This window comes from Tupaia chinensis, unplaced genomic scaffold (assembly GCF_000334495.1).
Source record: "Tupaia chinensis unplaced genomic scaffold, TupChi_1.0 Scaffold000423_1, whole genome shotgun sequence".
NCBI classification, from domain to species: Eukaryota; Metazoa; Chordata; class Mammalia; order Scandentia; family Tupaiidae; genus Tupaia; species Tupaia belangeri.
In genome coordinates, this window is record NW_006159928.1 from 4,665,447 (window position 1) to 4,675,597 (window position 10,151).

Consider the following 10,151-nt stretch of genomic DNA (forward strand, 5'->3'; position numbering starts at 1 on the left):
CAAAAATCTCCCTCTTTCTCCCATGGGTATTTTTCACTAAAGGACACTCAATGTGTATTCTTCAATCAAATGGTATGACCAATGAGTCTTGAGCTAGAAGAACTTACCTCAAGACTCAAGCTAAATGATTTCTCATAAGCCCAGCCCTTACATGGGACATCAGCTTCCTCACCAGTAAGAGAAAAAAAAATGGATGGGAAATTCTCTAATATCATATCTAGCTCTAAACATTGGTGAGGTTTAGAAATCCAAGTTCATATAAAATTAGCACTTCTTTTACTTAAGGGTGCTGGACTCCCACATGACCTATCATGGTTCAAGTCCCAGACCTAATGGCTTGCTTTCTCTTTACTTCCCCTCCCCGCCTCCTTATCTGATCAAATTAAAAATAAATAAATAAAACAAAGTTTAAAAACTTTTAAAAATTAAAAAGTTTATTTACTGTACATGACTAAAAATTCTACAAAACAGGATATGAAAATTTATCATTTATCAAAGGCCAGACACAATAACAGTTCTGAGAAAAGGAAACAGAATTCAGAACAACCTGAGGCCTGCAGAGAATTCTTGTTACTCTCTCCTGTCCTATGGCCAAGCAATACAATAAAAGATGACAAGATAAATTGACCTCATAATACAGCAGTTAGGCACTACACGAAGGAAGCCTGATGCCACATGGCCAACTAGGGTTCAAGTTTCAGTGTAGTTGTCAGCTTGAAAAACATTCTGGGTGTATGTGTGTCACACATGCCCAGAATCCTGATGGGATAGAGAACTGGAGGAAAAAAGATAGTGTCTTGACTGGGCCCCATTTGGAGGTCCTCTCTCTCTCTCTCTCTTTCTCTCTCTCTCTCTCATACACACACACACACACACCACAGTATTTAAGGAGAAAAAAAGATGACAAACAGATTTTCTTCACATTAGTGATGTACTAGAGCCCTTGGACACAAAAGCACACTCAGGACCAGAAACCACTGTGAGTCCCCACTAAGAAAGGTATATCCAGCGTTCTTTTCTGAATGATCATTGGTATAGTGAATTAGACATTCTTTAAAAGCATCCATGAGAGTTGCAGTGATGGGATGTTGTCTATTGAACAATGTGGAGACAAAGAAATAAACAGAACCCTGTAGACATGAGAGGTAGGAAGTGTTAGAAGGAACTAAGGAGGCAAGAGGATCGGCATTCACACTTTAAGTGTGCTTAGTGGGAAGATCACTGCACAGGGAGCCAAGGCACCAACTATGCAGTCGATTCTGGGAAAGTCACTTTGTCTCTGGTTTATAAAATGAGGAGTTGGAATTAGATCAGTGCTTTTCAAACTGAGTCCTCAGAATAGGTGTCTCGTGGAAAACTCAGGTAGACAGTGAGAGGCAGGAGCAAGTGGAGTATACTCTCCACTCTCCGTTCCTTCTCCTACACAATCATCTTTGCTTTTACCTGATTTGCATTGGAATCCAACAAAAGAGTTTATTTCAAAAAAGGCATGGTATTTGGGACCAGCAGTTACCATAATGGCTATGTCGCTGAACTCCCATGTAGTCAACCGCGGTTCAAGTCCCAGATCCGGTGGCTTAAACTCACACCGGGCATGTGTGCGTGCGTGTCCAAGATACCGAGAGGAGAATGGAGGAGAAGGGATTGCGGCATGGCCATCCCCCCTGGGGGGGGGGGGTGATTTCTTGCTTTCTATCTCTCTGTCTCTCTCTGTCTTTCTGGCAAGTGCACATGCCCTATAGCAAAAACCTCTCCAAAAAAAAAAAAAAAAAAGGCATGCTATTATAAAGAGTCTAACAGATTAGGTGACCTCAAATATCTCCTCCCAATACTTTATATGAGTCTCTAAAAACATTAATAAAGAAACAGGTATATGTGTCCTTTCTCAATTTATTTTCACACCCCAAGAAAATACTACAGGATAAATGAAAAGTAATTCTTTTGAATTTGACCCCTTTTTTCTTTTGTTCAGCAGTAGATTCTGAAACTTCTTGACAAAATGGTCTGCATATAAAAATATTGGGTCAGGGACCAGCAGATGGCCTAATGGTTATGTCGCTGGACTTCCAGGTAGTTTAAGCATGGTTCAATTCCTGGCCCAAGTGACTTAAAACTCACACTAGGTGCATATGTGTGTGTGCCCAAGATCCCAAGAGAAGAGTGGAGCAGAAGGGATTGTATCATAGCCATTCCCCTGGGGATGTGTGTCTCTCTGTCTATCTCTTGTCCCTCCAGTGAGTACATATACCCCACAGAAAAATATCTCTCAAAAAATTATATATATATATATGCGTATATACATACACATATTTATCTCTATGTATTTATCTATAATATATCTATATAGTGGTAAGGAAAGTCATGACACATTTTTGCATAGAAAAATATGTTAAGACTTTCTTGACCTAATATCAACAATCTCCTCTTCAGTACAAAATTAGGTTGGCTTTTGGTCAGAAAATTGATGTGACTTGGTTTACCAATTTCTCAATGTCATTATTCTCCTTCTGCTTATCAGGAGAGTACTTATTGTTGTTATTATTCAGGAGTCTTGACAGTCTTTGGATAACCTTCTCTAATATCATACATTATCCTTCTTGTCTCTACCACCTGAGCAGAAGTTCACAACATCCTCTCCAATGTTTGATCAAAATACTGTCTCTCTCTGATGAATCCAAGCTAGTCTGTGGTCTCATAATGCTTCACACAGTCACCTGAATCTTCCGTAGGACTGGAAGCAAAAGGTCTTCATTTACGGGAAAAGTCCCAGAGTCAGTGGAAGGTACAGCAGAGTCAAATTAAATTGAAATGAGTAAACATAAAGCAAGTAGTCTTTGTAGCATAGAATAAGATGGAGGAGAGTCAGCCAGGTGACATGGTGGTTAAAGTGACTGGATTCCACATGGCCAACTGTGTGATTTGAGTCCCAGACCCAGTGGCTTAAAAGACATGCCAAGCACATGTGCATGCATTCCTGAAATCCCAAGAGGGGACTAGAGGAGAGGGATTTGTAGTGATTTAATACTTTTCTCCTCTTTCTGTCTCTCTATCTCTCTCTGGTGAGCACAGCCACCCTATAGCAAAAACTAAAAATAAATAAAAAATTAAAATATATATATGTGTGTGTGTGTGTGTGTGTGTGTGTGTAAATAAATAAAATGAGAATGGTCCATTCTATAGTCAAATACAGCCATATGATGTAACCCCCTGGCAACTGTCCCAGCTAGAACTGCGGAATTTGCCCAGTCTTAATTAGGCCGTTTTTGTATCCCTAATGGATCCTAGAACAAAATTACATTTACATCTCAGAAGACTTTCCAGTCATTATCTTATCAGTCAGGCTTGGTTTAAATATCATGGTCAAGGAAAGGAACAGTGACAACATAGTATTTCAGCTCTTGGAATTTGTTCCAGGTTTTAGTCATATAGACAGTCCCTTCAAAGTTTAGTGCTTATTCCATTTCACAGTGTTGGAAATGATGCATCCAGTGCCACGCATGTTGAGACATTTATCCAGCTCATGTTCTGTACCTGAAAGACGCAGAGGGTCAGCAAATACTTGCTTATACTGCAGATCCCTCAGCACCTAAAGTAGACGCTGAAAATCGATGACAGCACTTTTTTCACTAAATCCAGATGCAGCCTCTAAACAGTTCTCTGAGCATCTGCAAAAAATTGTATCAGAGCTGAAAGTGAAGATAAAACTTATTCCCCACCCTAAGTGTACCCTTGTTACTCATAGATTTAAAATTTAGAATTTCAAAGATTCAGAAGTCAAGATCATGAGAGCTGTAAAATTTGGCTTAGTCAAATCACTGAATCACTCATGATGAAAACATCCGTCAGTGGATGGGAAGCCTAACTTCTCTCTGCATCTATACCTTAAACACGATCTTGGTTTCGGGTTTGGTTTGGTTTCTGTTTAAAACACACACACACACACACACACACACACATCTTATGAGAGAAAATACAGGCTATACTTAAAATTTTGGAGAGTTAAAATATTTCTCCTTACAGATCTCTTCATGAGGGCTCATATATTTAAAACCCCACTATAATAACCACTACTAATGAAATCCATGCCCGTTTCCTGAATCTCAAATCAATTCGCCCTCCGCTGTTATCGTTTCAAACAATGATGTAAACATTCACAAAGTTGTTCAAAGCAGAAATCTGTTGATCAAGTATGAACTGAAATCTAACTACCCATACCTCAAACTAGGAGAAAATCCTTTTAGGTTCTACGTTGAAAATATACCACAATCTGTCCGCTGATTTCCCATTTCTATTGCTGCCATCTTGGTCCAGGACTTTCCCATCTCTTCCATGGACGATTGTTCCTGACCAATTTCTTTGTCTGTCTGCTTCTTGCTCCACTCTGTTTTTTAACCATAGAAATCACTTTTTAAAAGTGAATGTGACCATGTCATAGCCTCCTGACTCCCTGCCATCAAATGCACATTCATACCCACTAAACAGCTTTTCATGCTTTTTCCATTGCACACTCAAAGCATTGGTCTGCAGTAAGGCAGAGTTTACATTAGGACATAAATGGAAATCAATGCACTCCTTTTTTTTTTCATTGAGACTGTCCTGTGTGTGTGTGATATGTATGTGTGTGTGCAGATTCAGCTAAAAGTGTTCAAGGTAACATAGTTGATTTATGTCTGCGCAGGCTCCTTTTCTCATTACAGACAGGAAGTCAACAGGTTGCAGACCAGCAGCCCAGGTTCAGACCACAGGTTAAGCAGCACTGGCTTCACAACTCCAAATGATGAGACCCTGTCTATCTGTCAAACTTCATTTTGAGCCCACTCTCCTTTGCTTCCTCTGTCTCAACCACAATGGACTTCTTTTGATTCCTAGAAATAACTATGCTGCAATAGAGACATAACCACCTTAGCCTCCGCCTGCCCTAAAGACTTCACACTTATTCTGCCCTTAGCTGAGAATACCTTGTCTTGTCCTGATTTCTTATTCAAAAGACACTTCCTCATATCCTCCTTCCCTGACCACTTATGCAGAGCTTGCTCTTTATTCTCCAGCACCATTTGGTCTCAAGCTTGATATCATCTTTTCAATCTGTGAGTACATATTTATGTATGTGTTTACTTGCTGATTGTCTGGTGTTCTTTACTAGAATGGAGGTTTCGTGGGGCAGACACCCCCTCCCCTGCACGCGCACACACACACACACACACACACACACACACACACACACTGGTTTATCTGATTTCACTGATCAGAGAACACTGCTTTGGGCACAGTAGACATTTCAAGTGTGTTATGGTGGGTGGAAGTTTAGAGAAACAAGGGCTCACCATGCCAGTGCTCTAAGATATTAATCAACTTTTTCAAGATTGGCCAGGATCATTTGTAAAATCTAAGAACTGGACTCTTAGATTAAGGTTGCCCAATCTATAAAGTCACACTGCCTCTCATTTTATAGTAGCAATAAGTCTCAGCCACTTTTAGGTTAGGCAATTTACAAAGGAGAAATAAGAATTACTTCATGTGAGTAAACAATTCATTACCCTTGCATAGGATTTTCTCAGCCTGAATCATTGCAACGTTCTCACGTACCTTTGCATCATTGTAATTCTCCTTAGAGATTCCACCATAGAATAGCTAAAATGTATAAATAGCCAGTTATGGGCCAAACACCAGAGTGCCTTCAGCAAACAAGACTAACCAAACCCCACTTTCACAGAACTTGTGGTTCATTGAGAAAAACAGTTAACCAAGTAATAGATAATAAACAATGAACAAGAAGAGTACAGGCTACAGGAGCACACTGTATGACACTTCTTAGGGGTCACAGAAGATTGGCACCTGAGGATGAATAAGAGATAACAAAGAGAGCAAAACAGTGATCCAGGAGACCAGCAGATGGTGTAATGGTTACATTGCTACACTCCCACATAGTCAGCCATGGTTTGAGTCCCAGACCTGGCAGCTTAAAATTCATTCTGGGCACATGTGCGTGCATGCCCCAAATCCCAAGAGGAGCATAAAGGAGAAGGGATTGTAGTATGGCCATCCTCCCAGGGAGGAGGTGAGTTCTCATTTCTGTCTCTCTGGCAGGTGCTCCTGCCCTATAGCAAAAATCTCTCTTAAAAAAAAAAGAAGAGGGAACCAGCAGTTAGCGTAATGGCTATGTCGCTGGACTCCCATGTAGTCGACCACGGTTCGTGTCCTGGACCCGGTGGCTTAAAACTCACGCCGGGCGCGTGTGCGTGCATGCCCAAGATCCCGAGAGGAGAGTGGAGGAGAAGGGATTGCGGCGTGACCATCCCCCCTGGGGGGTGATTTCTCGCTTTCTGTCTCTATGTCTCTCTCTGTCTGTCTGGCGAGCGCACGCGCCCTACAGTGAAAATTTCTCAAAAAAAAAAAAAAAAAAAAGAAGATAGGAAACTGGTAAAAGAGGCATAGAATAAGTGAGTTCCAAAAATTATAGCATCTAAACAAATATGGTGGGATAAGAATACAAAATAAGGGGAAGAGAAAGACAACGAGAAAGGCTGTGGGATAGTTAGAGGCCAGATCTTCTGCAGCATAGCCAGGAATTTGGACTTTGTCTTTTTTTAAGACAAATTATTTATTTAATTTGTTATTTATTTATTTAACATTTTCTATAGGGCATCTGCACTCACCAGAGAAGACAGAGAGAGAGAGAGATACAAGCCACCAGGTCTCAGACTTGAACCATAGTCGGCCATGTGGGAGTCCAGCACCTTAACCATCATGTCACCTGCTGGCCTTTGTCTTTTTAAGCTCGGATATAACATGCCCCATCTTCTATCCCCTAATCCCATACCTGTAAATTATAACAGTAGCACTTGCTACGTGCTAGTTTATTATGAGAAGTCCATTAAATAACACAAAGCAGTGAATGAATGAATGAAAGAAAGAAAGAAAGAAAGATATAGAAAGAAAATCTGAGACAATGTTAACATTAGACGGAAATTTCCAGAAGAAAGAAAATTTCATCAGTGTACTATATGACTCTGCTATGAGCCTCACTGAATGTGATATACTAAAAAGGATTGGAACCAGCAGATGGCATAATGGCTACGTCACTGGACTCCCATGTAGTCAACCACAGTTCGAGTACCGGACCTGGTGGCTTAAACTCATGCCAGGCGTGTGTGCATGTGTGCCCAAGATCCCGAGAGGAGAATGGAGGAGAAGGGATTGCGGCGTGACCATCCCCCCGGGGGGTGATTTCTCACTTTGTGTCTCTCTGTCTCTCTCTGTCTTTCTGGCAAGCCCACACACCCTATAGCAAAAACCTCTCCAAACAAAACAAAACAAAACAACAAAATAAAAAGGATTTGATTAAATATATTATATAGCTCTATTTGAAAGATCTGTGGACAATCACTAGATAATACCTAAAATTAAAAAATCAAGAAATGTTTGTGGAAAACATTACTTAGAAATAGGAAAGTATGTACCAGAATAAATTATTGAAAGTGATTACTTGGAAGGCAAAAAGTAGAAAAGGGAGACTGGATGCCTTAAGGTGGAGCTGCAGACTGTTTTTATTTTATTATAATTCTTGTCTGTGTATTACTATTTTATTAATTTGTTATTATAAGCCATGCCTATAGGGACTTCTTCTTCTTTTTTTTATTTTTTTTTAACAGAACTGTAACTTAAACAGTTACATCTGGGCACACATACCCAAAAAGGAATAGACGAAGGCAGCCATGGTGCCCCCTACTGGCCTTCTCACAGATGGTTCTAGCGATGGGTCCTATAACCCTGTCCAGACCTGCCTCAGTTCCTGGACCATTCATGATGGCTGTTGGAAAACAGCTGCCTCACTCTTCTATTTTTCTGAGATGCCATGAATTGAGCTGCCAGCTAACCTTTGGATTTACAGTACAGAAGTCTCCCTTTATCTGTGGGGGAATACATTCCCAGATCCCTAGCAGATGACTGAAACCAGAGGTAGTACTGAACCCTGTTTACACTGCTATATATATAATATATATACAAAATATATATATATATATATATATGCCCAAGATAAAGTTTAATTTATAAATTAGGCACAGTTAGAGATTAACAATAATAAGTAAGACAATTAGACCAATATGTCAGCATCACTACTCTTGCGTGACAGGTCCATTAGTAAGTAAAATGCCGCAGTGCACATGACTATGACACCTGATCTGATAACCAAGACAGCCACTAAATGACTAATGGATGGGTAATATGGAGACACTGGACAAACGATGATTCATATCCCGGCAGGACAAAGCAGGAGGTTGTGAAATTTCATCACACTACTCAGAACAGGGCACGACGTAAAACTTAGGAATAATTTCTTTCTGGGATTTTCCATTTCATATTTTCAGACCATGGTTGACTATGGGTAACTGAAACCTTAGCTCAGATGTAGGTGAGGGGGCACAGCCCATACTAATCTGCTTAGATTTTAAATTGACTCCATCTAATGAAACCCTGAACACAGATCATATCCCCCATGAAGTAAATTATTAATAGTTGTGAGTTCCAGAGAAGTTAGATTTTTCAGAGGTCAGGACAACCTGGAAGCTTCAGTTTCAACTACAAAAAAAAAAAAAAAAAAAAAAAAAAAAACAGAGCCAGAGATGGAGCCCCTACTTTCTTTGCTTTGGCAGAAACATTAACTTATGGAAATAGGCTGAGTCATGAGGTGTTGAAAGGTTGCCTCAAATGTCTTTGGGTGCTTGGCATCTATTTCATTATTGTACATCAACATGTTAGAGGTGACCATACCCGAAAGGGGAAGAACTCAAACGGTCTTTTATTAACTATGAAGGAAAATACAGTAAGAGAAAGATCACAATGGAAACCATCCAACGGTTGCAGGAAGATATTCCAAGAATTTTCAGGAACTTTAGAAGGACACTTTTTACTGACAATGTTAATTTTTAAATTTTTGGGAACAAGCAGATGGTGTAGAGGTTACATCACTGGACTCTCACATGACTGACTACAGTTCAAGTCCCAGACCCAGGAGATTAAAAATCACGCCGAGTACATGTGCATACATCCCCAAAATGCAGAGGAGAAAGAACAGATGAGAAAGGATTGTGGTGTGGCTATCTCCCCTCAGGGAGTGATTTCTCACTTTCCCTCACACTGTCTCTGTCTCTCTCTCTCTCTAGTGAGTGCAAGCACCCTAAAGCAAAAGCCTATAAAAATTCTTTGTATTAGCTTTGCGCAGTGGCAGTATCATAGCCAATGAGGTTTATCTGAGGCGCGATTATTGCTAGTTGAAAATTATTTGTATTAAGACAATTCCTCTAATTTTCTCTACCAGATAAAATTTCATTAGACTACTTTTCAATAACTAGATATAAGAGAGCAAAAACAGAAACAAAAGCCAAAAAAAAGATACTAAAAATGACTTATAAATAAGTTTTGCTTCTCCAGAATAAGTACACATAATGATTAAAAAGAAAGGCTTTATATATCCTAACACAATTTTATACCACTGAAAGTCAATGAGAATATTTCTCTCTTCTGAGTGTAGATTGTTGTTGATTTTTTAAATATAAAACTGGATATTCTCCAAAACAAATGCCAACTTTTTTATTATATTTTAAAAGAGTAATTTCCATGTAAGTAAATGTTCATGTTAAATGTTATTAAGTGCAGGAACAGCATAAATGCTAAAAATAGCTCAAATTGTGTAGCTACATTTTGTCAACAATCTTGCTTGCTCCAGCCAAGTTCCCCATAAATTGCACAATTTATATTTTGGGAAAGACAGAACTTGTTTCCAAACAAAATTTCAAGCCTGGGTACATTTCCTTCCTGTCCTCAGTTTCAGTTAAATTAATTTATCTTTTTAGAAGGGAAAGATGCAGAAAAGAAGACTTCTAGATTTTATTTAATATGCGTATTTCATCAAGGTCTTTAATTATGAAGTTGTAATGGATAATTTTTGTTACAATTATCACTGGACAGATTTCAGTTTTTTAGAGCATTACTTTAATCTCTTGCTTTAACGCACTTTGTACAGACAAATAGCAAACAGCAAATGCCAACTTGATGAAAAGATACTTAATCTTAAAAGGGCATAATAGTAAAGCCAAAAATTATTCCCAATACACTTCAGACAATATTGCATAAGCTCATTACCTCTTCTA

The 10,151-nt window shown here is 39.2% G+C and overlaps 1 non-coding gene across 1 annotated transcript; it reads left to right on the forward strand.

Annotated features, from left to right (window-relative positions):
• Positions 1 to 9,211: 9,211 nt before the first annotated feature.
• On the forward strand, positions 9,212 to 9,348 carry LOC114008979 (U4 spliceosomal RNA). The gene has a single exon (XR_003550463.1). It is a non-coding gene; the product is annotated as a U4 spliceosomal RNA (small nuclear RNA).
• The last annotated feature ends 803 nt before the right edge of the window (positions 9,349 to 10,151 follow it).